The sequence below is a fragment of the Equus caballus genome, chromosome 9, assembly GCF_041296265.1.
Source record: "Equus caballus isolate H_3958 breed thoroughbred chromosome 9, TB-T2T, whole genome shotgun sequence".
NCBI lineage: Eukaryota > Metazoa > Chordata > Mammalia > Perissodactyla > Equidae > Equus > Equus caballus.
In genome coordinates this window covers 10369033-10387346 of record NC_091692.1, presented here as the reverse complement: position 1 = coordinate 10387346, position 18314 = coordinate 10369033, and the positions used below count along the sequence as shown (strand labels likewise).

Below are 18314 nucleotides of genomic sequence, written 5' to 3'. Positions count from 1 at the left end.
TTTGTAAGGTTTTTTTCTTTTGCTCTGGAATGTATCAGAATCTTAGAGAAACTGGAAGGATAAGAACATAGCTATAAATGTATGCACATATGAAAAACATAAAGATAATATATAGCATAAATCTGTATGTGTGTATATATATTTGTATATATAATGTTCCATATGAGATAAATGTAAAATAAGGTATGCTTTTGGTAAAACTATTATTCTTAACCACATTAACTGTTTCTATTTTTCTTTTTAGTTTGACATACTGTAAAACTTTACAGAAAAGTTGCAAAAATAGTACCTGGCTCTATTATCCTCAGCATACTTATTTGCTCATGTAACTCACCCACTCAACCCACCAGCAGTGCCAGTCAAATCCTTGGCCCCAGCCCCTGAATGCAGTGGCTCGCTGGCCGAATCCTTGACCCAGACCAAGGGGACGCCAAAGGGACCACATTAACTTTTTCAATATCATTTGAATTTTATTGAGGAAATGCCAGGAGCTTCCAGATGAGTCTTCTGCTTCAAGACAAGATTGTGCAATCTCCATTTCACACATTTTCTCTTTTCTTGTAAGGTTCTAAGGAAGAGTCCGCATCAGAATTTCATACAGACTACCAGCTCTACATTTTTTTTCAAAGGAAGTACCATGAGGTTTGTGAAGGTTCAAATTTCATGACAAATTCTATTTCTAGTCTTCTCTCACAATCAGTCACTGTCGCAAACAGTAGGAAAAAAAAATGAGAAAATCAATTTTATCTCCTACAATTACAGGAAATAAACTCTATGGAATATTCTGCTTTATTGGATTGCATCTGAATCATCAAATGAAAGACATTTTATCCATTCGGCTTATTCATAGAATGTGGCTTATTACATTATACAGTAAACTGGAAGATATTGGGTGAGTTATTTAACCACTACCAAGGTTCATTTAGTAAAAGACCACCTCTGTTGCTCTAAATGTTATGATAGAGACTTAGAGAAGAAAAATGCATTTTATAGCTATTATCAATATTAGTCACAATGCCTTCTTTTTATGTGCGAGGGGCAGATATTTTGTAGAAAAATAAAAGAAGCCAGTGACCTAGGAGGTAAATGATTTGCCTAATGTCGCAGAGCGGTTGAGCAACAGAGGGAGATCAAGGTCTCCTGGCTCCTTGTCTGGTGCACAGACCAGCAGCGCACATTGCGCTCATAAATGCACGTCATTGATAAGAGGTTTCCTATTCCCCTCGGCACACAGAAAGACATTAGTTATACGCCTTTCTGGGTGAAAAGGGACTTTAAGCCACAGGTTTTTTATCTCCCTACCTTGCTAAAATGGCACATTTGAGTTAAATAAGACATGTTAACATCCAGAGAAACCTGCCAGGAATAAGAGGAAAGAAGGACTACCCAGCTTAAAATTTTTTCTTACTTTGGGAGGAATGAAGCAGAGTGTTAAGCTATTCAGAATCTGTATCCTAAACGTAAGAAGTGATTATTTGTCCCCAAATAAAGTCATATGATAAACACATGTGCTTGTAAAACAGCCCATTCCAAACCACGTACTGAAGTGAAAGAGGGTTGAAGATGTATTTTATTTGATGAGCCATATACAAATCTTAGTGTATGTTCACAACCTCATTAAATATATGGCAGCCCCTTTGGAACAAACCAAACATGGTCACAAACTTCCTGGGCCTATTTTTGGAAACAGAACTGCTGGGCAAGTTACGTTTCAAGCCACAGACCAACCACAAGAGCCACAAGTATGGCTGGATGCACCAATTTGGAAACCCATAGTGCACAGCCTGGGATATTTCTTGGGGGGCTGGAGACATTAATGAGCAAGTTACTCAGGGAATTACCATATTTATCCACATACAACACATTTGAGAAGTTGGAGCTATGAAATTGACACTGGTCCTTTTTCTGTACTCTAAGTTCACCTGTGGCTGAAGACCAATGATATAAAATTCTGCTGGCTGGGTGGAACACATTTCAGTTCTGTGGATGCACACACACATGTGGAAAAAAGTACATATTTCTAAATAGGATATTAATTATTGACCTGTGTTATTAATGCCCTGGCATTTTTAAAAGTTTCAGAGCAGATTTTCTCCAAGTATCTGAGGATGTCTGTGGGTATATGAACGTATTCTGAGGGATTCAAGTAGCTTCTTAATTTTTTTCAGTGTTTGGTTTTCATTGCTCTGATAACCTTTAAAAACTTAATACAGCATATTCTGGATCATCTGGAGGATCCTAAACTGCCATTTGATTTGTGCTTACAAACAAATTGATGCCACATGGTATTTCTAAAGGGAAAAAAGAAATGGCTTTAATATATAAACCATGCATTCACCCCCGAATGAAGGCCAAATGCTGTCATGATTTACTGTACAAAAGAAGTTTTCACAGCAGTTCCCAAAGGGCAAATTGGGGTGAACTGAGTCATCACATAACACATGGTAACGCAGACTTCGCAGTCCCCGCCACAGGGAAGGCTGTAAAGGCAGCTCTTTGTGCCAGAGCCTCTGGCTTCCACTCTCATAACATACTTGGAACATGCATTAAGGGCAGAGGGAATCCAGAGACGGTCACCAGCAGCTGGTATCTTGTAGGACACATTTCGCAGAAGGCTTTAGCAGAGCACATGATGTGATGGGAACATAGAGAGAACCTCACCGCTAAGCATAGTACAGAATTAAGGAAAAGCAAATTTGGGCAGAAATAGCTAAGCTGAAAGAAATAACCTTGACAGAGGCTTTGTCATACAAATTAGGTCTCTATGTAAAAATTCAACATGTAACAATTAGAGATTGAAAGACTGAGAACTTTCTAGAAGCATGTAACCCGAGCTATTCCGCTCAATAAAGCCTGAGCACCAGTTGTAAAACAGATTGTAAACATTGGTGAAACATGTTCCCTACCCTTAGGGTACTTACATTTTAAGGAAAGAGACAGACTCCTAAAGAAATGATTTCAGTATAATTTGGTACTTATGGGAGAAAGAGAAGAGCATTTTTCCAGTGTAGTACAAAAGAAGGACCAAATAACCTTGAACCAGAACAAGTTCGTGTGGATGAGAAATAGAAGTGGAGTCGCAGAACTCCAGTGATGAAAAGAGTATCCCAGAATCCACAGTAGAGGCACTGTCTTAATGACATAGGATTGGTCCTTCTGCTAAACACCGACACACATTGTGCAGGTATGACATTTCAGGTCTCTGCATATTCTTGATACATTGTACTTAATTCAGAGTCTGAGCTGTGGTCTTATCTCATCCTGTTATTCTTCTTGTAAAGTCACAAAGCACAAGAAGAACAATAACACTTTTTTTTAAGTCATGACAAATAATCCCAGCATCCTATGGTATTTCTAGTTATTTCAAAAGGCATTGCAAAATCTTAAACACGATTTTCATTCCTTTCAAAATTCAAAAACAACAGACATTAGCATGGTAAAAGTATTTTTAATCTATGGTACACCTAACCATGTCCTCAAAAGAGAAAGAGTGGGGCCTTATAAAATCAGGTCAAGAATCAGAATAATTCAGATTGGAGCTGTGCTAAAACCTCTGAGAGCTATGTGGTTGGTCAGCGACTGGTATAGCCCAGACTGCCAGACATAACTCCAAGAAGCCACATTTAAGTTTTTCACTCTCCTTCAAGAGTAACTTATAGGTAATGAGGACTAAAAAATCTTCAGCCTCTCCTGCTCTGCGGTCAGTGCCACAAATCAGCCTGGAAAGCCGAAATCCGATGGGTCCAACGAGCCCTCGTAGTTTGGATGCTTACAGCTTGCAGCGGGAAGCCCAAAGATCAGAGAAGCAAACTGCAGCACAAAACGTTTTCATGGTTGCAAGCTTGAATGCCAATTCTAAGTAACAGGATCTTGAGCTGGAAGTACTCTGGAAATCTGATGAAGTTCAGTAGCTGAGTGTTTGACATCAGATTCAATAAACTGGAAACTCTGAATTTATTTGTAATTGTAACTGTTCTCCCCAGCCCCACCCAAACTCGTGGGACTCTCTGTAATTTACACACAGAGAACCTTGTAATAAAAATCTAGAGAAGATAAATGTATAACATAAAAAGATCAGTCCTAATTGCAGTTTATGTTTTATTGGGTAAAAATTCTGCCTTCTGGAAGATTATACAAACCAAATTCTGGACCCTTGGAGAGTGTTCTGCCTTATTTATTGTTCTGCAATATTGCCTGCCTTTTCCCCGTGTTCTTTGTGCTCAGGAAAAATTTTGTGCTTGTCGCTTTTCTGCAACATAGCTGCTGATTTCAGTGAAAAATGGATTGTGGGGTATTTACTCATGTATATAGTTTTCCTTTTCTTTTTGCATTCTTTAAAAATAAAACCTTATCATTTCATTCCCCCAGGTGGTGATAGAAGTCAGGCAGAAATTATTTAAAGGAAAAAAATGAGATTACTATTTTAGCTTGAATGTCAAAAGCAGAGAGGACTTGGGCAGTATTAAAGGGTCATGAATTCACAGGCAGTATAATCTGTAGTGTTTTATCTTCATATGTAACTGAAAAAAGGAAGATTTAGAACTCACTTTTTAATTTGAAATAAATTAACTTACTAAAACTAAATTGTTTAAAACAAAATTTAAAATTATCCATTAGGTCTTTTTATTTTCTTCGTCTTCTATTCATCTCACCTCTTTCTTGAAATCTCATTTTATGAGCATGTTTTATTAATGATCTATTAATAAGCATTCACTTAAAACATGACTGATTAAAAAGTAGACCTGATTTTAAGTAAGTGTTCTGAAAATGTTTCATTTATTGAATTCATTGAGGTTTAAGTTCTCATTTGTATAGCTAGAGGGTAAATTACAGATACTCATGCTTGTTTTATCATTATAATGAAAGCAGTACCCGTATTTGCAACACTAATTAAAATTCCACTCTGACCCATATAAATTCAGCCTCTTCCCCAAGTAGATTATTTTCAAATCTTTATATAAAATTTACTATATGCGTGTGATAATGAAAGTGTCTATCTTTAGTGTATCATAATCAAGGTTAAGAGAAAGTAAAAATTAGGTTCAGATTTTTGAATACTGCAGGGTACATTTTTAGTACCCTACAGAGAGAAGCAGTCACACGACTCCCATTAACTTTAATGGAACCTGTATGGGCAAATTGTACGCTGAAATTCTTAAGAAGTTACACGTCAGTAGAGTTTACTAGTTTCATTTTTTCTATTTGGAACTCTAATTCTGAATCCCTTTACTTTCTAACAGTCTAGAGGGAAGGTACGTCAATAAAAATGATTAACATAAATGTTTTCCAAGTTTTGTAAGCACACCTTTTCTATACATTTGCTCAGAAGTTAGAAATCAACAAATAACAACTAATAGCATTTGAGATTCACTTAGCAGGTAAATTCAAACTCAATAAAGGACACGGTTTTAAAATATGAATGTAATAGTGCTCTTTAAATATGACTATTGTAGCATTCTTAATCCCCTAGTGCTTAATCATATTTCACATTCCTATTTGCAATTACAATAGCAAAATAAAAGACTTTAAAAATATTTTCAATATAGTGAATGCTGAAATTAAATGCCTTTGTGTTACCATATTTAGAAGTTTATATTTTAAATGAAATATACTTGGAATTCTATATATTAATCTTATTAAAATGTTATATACCACACTTAGGACTGTTGAGAAAGAAACACACGCATAATTAAAAATTAAAACATCCTCACAAGGGGGAAAAGGAACCGAAATATTCTCCAGCACGATTAGCAAAATCTTTCCACAGTTGTGCATTCAATCACTTGCCTATGTGGTGAAGTCAGGCTTTGTTAACAAATCCCTTCAAGAGTGTTTAGTATAATATTGAATTTACATCTACCACACAGAATATAAAAAGAGACAAATGAAGATTCTTCTAATGCCAACTCATCCAAGATGTTCATAGCACAACTAAATTTGGAAAGAACTGGGTATCTCTCAATTCTCTTTCCTCTACTAAATAGATCTACCTGTATTTAAAATTTTCTAGAAATTCATTATTAAAAAATTAACTTAACTTTTAAATTAATTAATTAACTTTAATTAACATTAAAAAACTCACCATTAAAAAAATTTTTTAAAGAACCTTCAATGTAAACTTACAAGAACCTTTCATTTGACCTTATTTGGGCATCTGAATAACCAAAACTGGACTTAGACAAAAAACATGGTTTAATCAGGAATGAAATGTTTCTTGTGAAAACATTAGTTGGTTACCAAATGAACCCTTGAAACATGCATACCATCAATAAATACTAGTACTGCAAGAAACATTAGCCATCTGTTCTATTCTATCATTTTAAAGGTGAAGAAATTGAGCCTCTAAGAGGTTCAGTGATTATCCTAAGGTCCCCCGGCTACTTCGTTGCAGGAAAAACTAGAATCTCAATCTCTCAATTCCTCATTCATTCATTGAGCATTTTTTTATTGAGCACCTACCATGGCCTTATGCAATTTTAGGCAATGGGTTAAAGTGATGAACAAAACACACAAGATCTTTGCCATCTTGGATCTCACATTCTAAATGAGGAGATACAACAAAGAAGTGAATAAGTAAAGAAAAAAGACAATTTCAGATTGTGGTGCATACTCAAAAGGATTTGGTGTGATTTTCACCAACTGAGATGCAGCTATTTGATCATTTCTCTTCTCAGCTCCTTTGGTATCTCCTTTTCTCTCCTTGACGTTGAAAGTAAAGAGGAATTCATCAGTAGATCTACCTTCGTACTTGTCTTCAGTTAAGTTCCCTCAAAAGGCATCCACGTATTCATGAAACACATCAATATTTGCCATGCTTTATTACATTCACATTATGTGTTTGTCAGCTGTCAAGGATGTCCACTTTCATGGGAGCTTTTCAGTATCTGACTTTTGTATTTTTTGGTCTCTTGAGTTTCTCCCCGTGTCATAGAAGAACTTCAAAGACTGAAAACTTGAGACCATGTGGTAAAAACAATTTCAGAAAAGGTGTATGCGTAAGGATTCTCCTTCTTCAGAGCAAAATGACTGTCCCTCCATGGTTATTTCTCATGCTGTGCGATTTTTCTGTGTAGAGAACAAAAGAGAGTTTGAAAGATGAGGTGGTATGAATCTGGCTGCTTGTAATTCTGTGAAATTGTACTGACTGTCTTGTCTTCAATGTCAGACAGTGAAACTGTTTCCTCTAACTAGCAAAAGGGATGTTCAGTGCTTTTGTCTTTCATTTTTTCTTAATGCATAATTTATGTATGGTCCATTTATTAATAACCATGAAGTGTCATACCTGGAAATCTGCTCACAAAAGAACAGAATATACAGAATCAAAATGAACATTTCATAGGCAGATAGTATTTTTACATTAAAAAAACTTGCCCTAGTTAATTCTTTCTGAGAATGTTGGACAAAGTCCAACAGAAATTATTCAATTATTAATATAACCATATTTAGCAAATTAAACAAGAATTTCAACTCTATCCTGGTTACTGATAAATCTCAAGGGAAATAAAACATTTTTTTATGATAACGTGGTCTACCTGGAATAGAAAATATTTCAATAAAGCACTATTTCTGTGAGTCCCTTGAAAGGACAGAAACTTTCACCTTGTATATATTTTCCTTGCCTAGCACAATGACACATTATATTGTAATGATAAGAAAACCTACAATAGCTAATATTTATGAAATAATTAACATTTGTGAGACAACAATCTAGTAAATTAGGTACTATTATCATTTCATGTTACCCATAGAGATTAAATATTTTACCCAGTGTCACTCAGTTGATGAGAGAAAGAACCAGGATTTGCACTCAAGTATCTGACACTAGAACTCATCTTCTTAACCATTTTCTCTACTACTTCCATGACTTGTTTAGAATAAACATTCAAAAGTGCATTTAAATTAAATTGAAATCCTGATAGATTAGCCTTTTTGTTATAAGCCATTAAGAAGACTTAGACTTCTGGATAAATGCCTGGGGTAAAAAGTAAAACATTTAGTTCATTGTATATTCTATGTATTCCAAATAGTCTATGCCTTGTAAAAAGTCTAGAGCTGAAAATTATTTTAGCAATAATTCTAGTCTAGTCCCCCCATTTTCAGATAGGCACTCAAATCCTTCTGGGGCCAGAGAGATGACTCAGGTGACTGTGTCATGCAACTTGCTTATAGCAAAGCCAAATTTCCCAATTTCCAGGAAAAATATTTGAATTACACCATACTATTTCTATTTTTATTTATGCATTTATTTGAAAATGAATTGCTCATACCTTGATTGTTAGCTTTATGTAGTATTATAGACTCTTAAAGTGTCCCCTATCATTTCTACCTCCTGATGACCTTGTGTGATCCCCCTTCCTTGAATGTTGGTGAGAACTGTGACTTGCTTTTAACCAATAGAAAATAACAATGGCAATGGGATGTGTGTAGCTACATGTATGTGATTATGTGACTACATTACATAAGACCATATGTCCCATTTTGCAGGAATATTTCTCAAGCTTGTTGGTCTTGATGAAGAAAGCAGCCATGTTGGAAGGCTCATGTGGTAAGGAATGGAGGGAAGCCTCCTGGACTGAGGGGAGCTTCTAGCCAGTAGCCCGCAAGGACCTCCAGCTGATTGCCAGCAGGAAGATGAGGCCATCGGTCCTACAACTGCAAGGAAATTAATTATGGCAGTGACCTAAGTGAATTTGCAAATGGATCCTTCCCCAGTTGAGTATTCAGATGAGAACTCAACCCTGAACAATGCCTTGACTGCAGCCTTTCAGAAGACACAGCTAATCCATTCTCAGACTTCTGATGCACAGAAATTGTTAGATAAAAAAATGTCTGTTGCTTTAAGCCATAACTTTTAGGGTAATTTCTTATACAACAATAGAAAACTAATACATGTAGTCATCCTTATTATGGCAAGAATCTGACACTGAATTTAATTATTGTCAAACTAAGTAAGGTTTAGCTAGCTAAGTCTTGGCCTTAGCTGTATTTGTTGAACTTGAAACATTACGTTCCAGACATTTGTTGAATCGTCTGTTGAATCTGAAACATTACCTTATGTAAGAGGAGGACCTCAAAAAACATCTGTTGAATGAACAAATGATAAAATGTCTCTAGTATAACATCAGTAAAGAAGAAGTGAGATTTGATCATAGAATTAGTAGTATTATAATTTTAGAAAAGTATTGCCTGACAACACCACTCATTCTTTTATTTGTGTGTACATAGAGAATGGAGTTGCAATCAAAAATAGCTTTGGTCTGAATCTGAAGATTAGAAAGGAAGAAATGACTTAGGCTGTATAAAATTACTAATGTGGATTTTCTACATATGTGGTATGTATGATGCTATTATAGCTCTTTCTGTTATTTCAGGGTCAATGCTATGAAGAATTAATCAGTGTGGCTTTTCAACAATCATTTCCATGTTTAAGCTCATTAAAAGAACTGCTTTTGACTACATTCTCCATTTTAAAAACTCTAAATCATGCTTGAATGGATATTTACTTTATCCCTATGTTATTCAGGCATTTGAAAATGCTTAATAAAAAGTCTTCAAAACAAAATAGCTATGAAAAACAGATATGTGGATTTGAGCATTGATGAAAATGCTGGCCTGTTTTTAAAAATGTGACTATCCATAGAATTAAGGTAAAATGGAACTATTTCTATAGTTACTGTTTGTCATTAACTGTAATACTACTAGGATTATTGGCAAATAAAGTTAAATGCAGTAGTCATTAAAACAATCTTGATTTTGGGGTGGCTGGCCCGGGATTGTAGTGATTAAGTTCACGTGCTCCACTTTGGCCTCCTGGGGTTCATGGGTTTGTATCGTGGGCGCAGACCTACAAACTGCTCATCAAGCCATGTTGTGGTGGCATCCCACATACAAAATAGAGGACAATTGGCACAGATGTTAGGTCAGGGGTTATCTTCCTCAAGCAAAAAGAGGGAGATTGGCAATAGATGCTCAGGGCCAATCTTCCTCACCAAACAAACAAACAAAAAACTTGATTTTTAAAATCAGTGTCTTCATTTTGTACCCTGAAAAGCAATTTGCCAAATTGTTTGGTTTCCAGACATATAACATTTCTGGTGTCATAGCTAATAAAAAAGATCTTACCTATATTAAGAAAATTAAAAATTATCCAGTTTGTTTCATTTTACAGATAAAGATATTGAAGTGCAGAAGAAGACCAATGCAAGGACAAGAAAGTGGTCAGCCACAGAACAGCCCTGGAAATCTCTTCTTAATTTAAGTAATGAACAAAGACCTCTAATTTCTTGTGCGTTTATCAAAATTTAGCAACTGAAAGTGTCATAAAGGTAGAATATACCAGTTATATGTTCCTGTCTTATCTTAGAATACAAGGATTTAGATAAGGGAAACCATAGCCTCTATAGATGCTTAGATTTCTGCCTTTTGATGCATCATGGATCTCAAGTAAAGGTTAATAAAAGGAAATTTGAAGAACAATCTCCCAAAAGAAAGAAAAGACTCTTAAAAAACTCATGGTTGTGGAAGAGTAGCAGTACACTATGGCAATATATGAAATAATTTTGGAAAAGAGGTAGGGTACTAATTCATTAGTAAGTAGCTAATAGGATTCATTGTATTTGTTGAATCTGAAATATTACTTTCTGGACTTTTGAAAGGAACTAGGTAGTTACTATTTATTATTCTAACCACATATCATGAAAGCCAGAATATGAAAAACAGTGAAATTTGAAAAAAATTGGAAACTCAAAAGTTAAAAATTAATTATGGGTTATTGATCACACAATTGAAGAAGTTCAGAATTTATTTCTGGAGACTATGAATTATCTATCAATTTAGCAATTTATAATCTCTCTAAATGTTACGTGTACTATATTAGATGAAAAAGTAGGAAAATTATGATAAAATAATTTTAGAAAGTCCAAAATAAACAAACGCTGTCAAACTTTAATGTTTATTCACATTTAAAATTGCAAATCTGTACATTTTAGGAGGTTGTTTTTAAGTTTTTTCTCCATTCCAGAACGCAATATTGTATTTTTCTTATTCTATTTAGAGGCAAAAGAGTAAAAGTGGATAGAAAAAGGAATAAGATTTTTTTCTTAATGTAACTTTTGGAATACAAAAGCAATGGGGAAAACTGAAAATATTATTTTACTCTTACAAACAGTACTCTAAAATACCTCCTGAAACAACCTGTTTCTGAGGTAACACTGGGGCATCAGTTAAAATAGGAAAGTTTTTTAATTGGACAACTTACTGGCTTTTACTATCTTTTATTGGTTGGGGGCGCATGAACTCTGCAACTTTTGGAAGTGCATGGTTTTCATATTCAGTATGCCTGCATGCATATATGTGTAGAGATAATTGCTATGCCTTGTACTGAGGATATGAACTGTGTGAAATTACTGTAGGAAGTTGTAAATGATGTATGAAATGAGAAATCTTTGCCCACTGGCAGTACATAGATAGAACAGAGATAGTAACGTGCAATCTTTTCTCTGTCATTTGTCATAGTATTCATCTTATAAAAGGCAGAACATATCAATAAACCTGAGTGTCAAACATGCATACTAAACAATATTTTATTTCTCCTTTTTTAGGTCCCACCTCTTTCTTGAAAACAAGTTTACAAAAACCTTTATGCCAAAGGTAAATTTAAGGAACTTCTATGTTAATGATATCAATTACCCATTCCAAAACATTAAGCGCATAAATTATAAATAGCACTGTGTGAATGTGTTTTTAGACTTATAGCGAGTATTGCTGAGTTTCTAGACTTGCCAGCCAAGGTAAACTTTCCTGTGAGGACATACATAGAGGCTTTATCTACAATGTCTAACATACGACCACTGAGAAACATCTGAGGGTAGGATTGACATTTTCATCTTGCATCCCAATGTTTGAAAGAACTCAGATTTCACCCTGTCATTGACTAGCAGAAGCAAATGGGGGCAGAATCTTCCTCCTAAATTAGTTTTAATATAAAACTCTCAGGGCTGATTTCTTCTCAACCCTGCTGACCAATCCCCCAATCAAATATTTGACCAAACAAGTAGTAATTAAATTTATGCACATTCAATGCCGTCTTGTCACAAAATATCCTAGTCCCAGGAAAAAAAAATGTGAAAACAGAAATGAAAACAAAACAGGAGAAACACCTTCCCAACTTGGCATATACTTTTAGATTACAGAATTTAAGTTTAGAAATTAAAATAAACAGAACAAATGAACTAAGGTTATATCTATATACCAAAATAAGACCAACATAATGAAGTGAAGTCAAAAAATTACATGAGGGGCGGGCCCCATGGCCAAATGGTTAAAGTTCAGCACACTCCACTTCTTCAGCAGCCTGGGTTTGCAGGTTTGGATCCCTGGCACAGACCTACTCCACTCATCAGCCATGCTGTGGAGGCAGCCCACATACAAAAAGTAGAAGAAGACTGGCACAGATGTTATCTCAGGGCTAATCTTCCTCAAGCAAAAAACCAAAGCACATGAAAGCACGTCAAAGTATCTTTTTGGTCTTCAAGAAGTTGACAGCTTACTAGTGTAGAGCTCAGAATACGATATGATGTTTCTCAATGACACCTGAACTTTATTTTTTATGTGCACAGGAGGAAATTTAAATATTCTCGCAATTGCATCTTTCTCAAATATGAATATGTTCCTTTATGTGCCAGTTATGATTTCGTTAAAAAACAAACAAACGTTACACTCTGGCCTTTAACGCTTTTTACAGTACGCTATTGATAATTCTTTCTGAAAATTCTAAAACAAATATTTCCTTACCAATTGAGTTCATCTCTTCTTGGAATCACAACTGATTTTTCTTTTGCTTGATGAAGTCAGAAGTGAAATATCTGATTTTATTTCCCATCAGTAGACCACATAGATGGATGAATGCACTTCATTTTGCATATGAGTCACATAAAAATTATGGGATCATTTTCTTGCTGTGAATAAAATCAAAAGAGCCTGAGATAAGACAATATCTTCATTTGGTTTATTTTCTAAGTATAATACAAGTATTGTCTCCTTACAACAAACACAAACAGCAGAAATTAATTAAAAATCCTCAATCTTGAAAAAAGCCTTTCAAATGTTGACCTAATGTTTAGATTATATTTAGAACCTACAGATTTCCACCCACCACCTTTAAGGTTATCTACAGAGACATTTTGTTTGTTTATTTCCTGTGTTCTTTCTCTTCCTTCCATTGTACTTGTCCCATTTGGTTGGTGGTGCTCTTGTCACTAAAGTGCCCCTACCCACTTACCTCCTTGTCCACAATCCAGTTCTTATACTCTCATTAGCTTGTAGAAAATTTCTCAGTTTCTCTTCTTCTTCTTTCTAAGTATCTGTATATATTGAAACTGCGGGACCAGCATATGAGCAACTGACTGCTTTACAATTCCTCTCTCATGGTATTTTCATTTTTCATTGTTTATGTGTTCAAAAACAAAAAAGCTGGGAAAATTCTGAGAGGACCAGGTAGTAGAAAATTAAGGAAACACTTGCTCATGTCCATACATCAGATCATTATCCTTGCCATCCATACGGAGATGTTGTCAAACAGAGTCAGCAACCACAAAATTTGTTTCCCACTACAAATAAAACATCCCTACTCTACCCACCCCCACCCACCACCACAATAACACTGGGATTAATTTACATCAGGAAAATAGGAAAAAGTCTATGAGGCAAGGAAAACAGGGCCCACTTCAGATATTGATCAGATCCTCTGGGTTAAAACAATCGGTGAAATCATTCTGGTGTGATCCTATTTGCTCTTAGGCAGGGGTAATTATTCAAGAATGACTGAAGGAGTTGTATCATCAGATTACACATTTTTTATTTCTCTTCATGTATGTATAAGCTTGTCGAAATCTACATAGAAGTCTATGCAATTCAGAATGCCTCCACACGGCTCTCCAGATCAGAGATCTCTTCTTTTAGGAAATGCTCAAGTGAACTTCAAGTTGAGTCAATCCAGTTGAAATATTTAAAGCTACATGGTGAGAACGAGACTTAAAGATAAATCCAAACACACCATAACTTTCCTTTAATCAAAAATTCCTTGGGGCCTGCCGGGTGGCACAGCAGTCAAATTCGCATGCTCCACTTTAGTGGCCTGGGGCTCACTGATTCAGATCCCAGGCACGGACCTAGCACAGCTTATCAAGCTACACTGTGGCAGGCATCCCATCTATAAAATAGAGGCAGTTGGGCACAGATGTTAGCTCAGGGCCAATCTTCCTCATTAAAAAAGAGGAGGATTTGTGGCGGACGCTAGCTCACGACTAACCTTCCTTCAAAAAAACAAAAAAATACCATCGATAACAATTGTCTCAGCGAAAATTTTGCAGATTACTTTGGTTAACTAGAGGAACGGAAAAGTCTTTGTTGGTTCAAAGTTTATTCCTGTTCTCCTCCCACTGCCTACCTTCCATTCTCTTCTGGTAGCTGTACTTCCTGCTAATCATTTTTCTAGATACTTCTCTGGAAATATTTACTCAGCTGATGTCTAAATTTGACACCAGAGTTAGTTTGCATCAGAAGAGCTATTTTGTTAAAGGTGAAAATACATAAATGAAGTAGATGACATACGACTATAATAGAACTTACCCCACGCTTCCTTTTAAACAATATGCTTTTATACTGAGGGATTGTACTTTTCTCCAGTTCAGTTATACGCGATTTCTCAAATGGAGAAAGCAGAATCTTTAATTTTGGGGGGTATAGCGATTCATGAAGGTTCCCCTTTTTTTGTAAACCCTATCCCTTTTGGCAGAATATCATCAGAGATTCCATGTCATCTTGTGATTCACCCTTTTGCGTAATCTTCATACTTAAAGGTAATTCACCTGTATTCCGGAACCACTTAATTTAACCAATTTTATTATAAGCATGAAGACAATCATTTCTGTTTATGGAGAATGTTGTTAACTTAGGTAAAAAAAAAGTCACATCTGCCATGAAGACTTATGAACGTTTTTTCCATGCTTGATAAATATTGATATCATGAAACTATATACAGTGAATTATGAAATATTCATTATTTCATAATGAAGTATGAAATAGGTATTTTGGCTATTGGGAAAAAGAATTTTTTTATTTTTCTGCCTACCAAATGGCAGGTGACCTAGGTCTTTTGAAATGTAGCACCTCTTTATGACAGCTAGCTTCTTTGTTTCCTTCCAGGTCAATTTCTCCGAACAATTATCAACACTTATAATTTCTCGGCCTTTTGTTTTTAAGAGTGCTCAGGAAAAACATTTTGATGCGTATTAGCAGTTAGTTGTTTCCATTCTTGTGAAACATAAGCTGCCTTCATTTTGGACCCATTCTAGAAAACTGAGCTACTCAACTTACATTTTGCGACAACATAGACATGCATCTCACTTGAATACTGCACCAAAACTACGCAAAACTGTGTTTAGGCTACAAAATATTACCTTTTGGAATTTGTATTAAAAATATTCTTTGCCTGTATGTTAAGTTCTAGTAGACTTAATTTTGATACCAGTAGGAAAAATAAACATCACAAAAGGAAGGAAATTAAATGAGGAACTTAAAAAATATCACCATTGAAACATAATTCTCACTTTAACACGGAATAAAATTTCACTGTAATTAGAATAAAAACTCTACCATCTATCTAAAATATGTTTGCTGTTTTGGAAACTATGTTGTTAAATGAAGATTTGGTATCCACGAAGTCTCATGTAGTCGATGATTCATTTCTACGTAAAACTGAGTAGTAAGTAAATTAGTTAATTGCATGTAAAGCATTTAGGTATTTAATATTCATTGCAAAGTAAACACTCAGTAAATGCTCAATAAATAGTATTATTGTTCTGAATTGCGTAGAAAGCCTTTCCTACTCCCCCATTTCTAACTATCAAAGTCTTGGCCTTTCTTACAAGCCAACTCAAATGCCACAACCTTTGGGACACTCTCTCAGATCAGAATACTAATCTTTGATAGAATTTTTTTAAATATCTCATTGGCTTATTCTCAGTCCTGCCTTTGCATTTGCATAATACATAAAATGTATTTTCTCCCTCCTTCCATTCTCAGCAGAACTCTGAGCAACATGAGGGCAAGATCTCCTACGTGTTTATCTTCGTATAGTCCACAGCAATGAGCACAAGGCCTTGCATGCCGCCAAGGGTTTGTCTATACTTATGAAATTGACCAGCTAAACTTCCGTATTTATTTGATCAAATACACATAGAACAGGCAAATTCAATGGAATTTAATCTCACTTTTATAAATAGGTACAAAACAATTTAATTAGCAAAATCTTCCCTTCACTCATTAAGAAAAAGTTTCATTTTGGAAGCATCCTAGAAACTGAATCACCTCAACTCACATTTTGCAACAACACGGACACCTATCTTATTTGAGTGTGGCACCAAATGCAAAAGTGAATTGAGGTTCCAAATTCTAACTCAAAATTCTGCTCTCCTTTCAAAGACTATATAGATATGGAACATAGACTGTGCTTTCCAGCCAAGAGCACAATAAACAATATTCTACTTTGAGTTATTTTAAGCTTCAAAGGTAAATTTTCCTTTACTAATCTCAATAACAGGGTTACTACTATAGCATAGTATTACATGGTATTGTATAGTAGAGTATTATATAGTAGAGCATAGTATAATATATTCATTTTAAGGCCCACACTTAATTTATTCTTATTAAATTATAGTAATATACTTGCTTTTACTGTAAGTTCCCTTTTTTGCCTTTTATCTTTTTAAATTTTTCCTTTGCATTTTAATTTATCCATTCTTTTTAATCCTTAACAATTTGGTGTCTTTCTCTAACTATCTTCTCCCATCTCTTTTTTCCTCCACTTTAGCATCAAATTCTCAGTTGGCACATTGTAATGTATTGAAACTGCATCCAGCTAAATTCATGGGTCTATAGGAGCAACACAGTGCATCTGACTAGTAATCATTTAGGCTAAGAATCTTTAACTATGAGCACTAGTAAGGGGTCATATTTTTCTATGTTAGTTTCAACACTGAATATAAAGACTGTCTCCTTATGGGTCCTTGAAAATATTATAAATAGAATTCCTTTTGCTTATCTTTGACAATACATCAAATAGATGAATGGACAAATAAGTAGACAGACAAGACAAAAGAAGATAAGATAGCAGACAGATCTGGGAGGGATAAGAGACACCCGACTTAGTTCCAGATGCTAACCATAGAGAGAGCACCAGTTCACCCAAAGCTCACTGAGTCAGTCAGTTGGCAATACTAGCAGGTAGATTCTAATGACGGAATGCAGGTTCTGGAGTTCCATGGAGCCTTAGAGATCTGGAAAGTTGTCCACGTACAGCAAACTGCAAGTTCTGAGGCATATGGGAAACAAGAGTACTAGTGAAAATTAGGTGGGAATCTAGAATAGTATGTATTCTTCAGGTTTATTTTGGGTATTAAATAAAATAATATATGTAAAATTTGCAACCCAGTGCTTGGCACAAAGCATATGTGTGGTATAACAAATGAGATGGAGAAAGTTATCGAAAATCACGCCTCTAATGAGATGGACTCAAGAAGTGGGTTGGTTCTAAGATATACTGCAGTGTACCTCAGACATCTTGACTGGGATAAAAAGGAAATTGATATTCAAGGCATGAACTGATATCATGGCTCGGATATATGCACCTACACTACCAACACTTGGGCGCCGCACAAAATTGCAACAGAAAAAGGATGATTGCTTAACAACCCTTGCATGGGCCTCTCTCCCCGGACGCTGTGGTTCCCTCTGACTAGTCAAAGTTCTAAATTTATGATACAGATTAGATCTATTTTTCCCATCACTGACCTGTGACACAGAATTTTTATAATCAACAACTTTATTTTGAAATCTCAAGTGTTAGGAAATCTGATAAGTCATAAGTGGTCATGAGATAAGAAGGACTTGGAGTTTTAATGTCTTCTCCTCAAGACGTTGGTTAACCTAAGTAATTTTTAATTGGTTAAACATTTTAGCGTTTTGGGAAACTAATCCCATGAGTTGTGGAACATTCATTCGTAACTGTTAACAAAGCAGAGAAAGTAAGTTTTGGCATGTTTGTGGAGGGCTGTTGCTTCCAAGAGCCTTATGAGGGAAAAGGTGAAGAGACAGGAGGTTTGAGGCTCTGTGTTGCCGTTCATGCCTCTGCAAGGATCATCAGTCTTTCCTGGTAGAAGGAGTCAGAAAATTCAGTTGAGTTCAAATAAATTATTAAGTTATTCATAATTATTTAAGTTAATCAATTTTTCTAAATTAATTTGTACATTTAACAT

At 35.2% G+C, this 18314-nt stretch overlaps 1 long non-coding RNA gene across 4 annotated transcripts in view; it reads right to left on the bottom strand.

Moving 5' to 3' along the window:
* Positions 1-455: 455 nt before the first annotated feature.
* Positions 456-18314, bottom strand: part of LOC106780962 (uncharacterized) — a 60855-nt gene continuing 42996 nt past the window's right edge. For 3 of the 4 annotated variants that reach the window (XR_011421233.1, XR_011421231.1, XR_011421232.1), the window contains 3 exons: positions 17223-17371; positions 12793-12956; positions 4760-7065 (listed from right to left, as the gene is read on the bottom strand). This is a non-coding gene — a long non-coding RNA (uncharacterized lncRNA). Of the gene's footprint in view, positions 704-4759; positions 7066-12792; positions 12957-17222; positions 17372-18314 lie in introns of those variants that run through there. The other variant, XR_001377424.3, reaches the window with a different exon arrangement.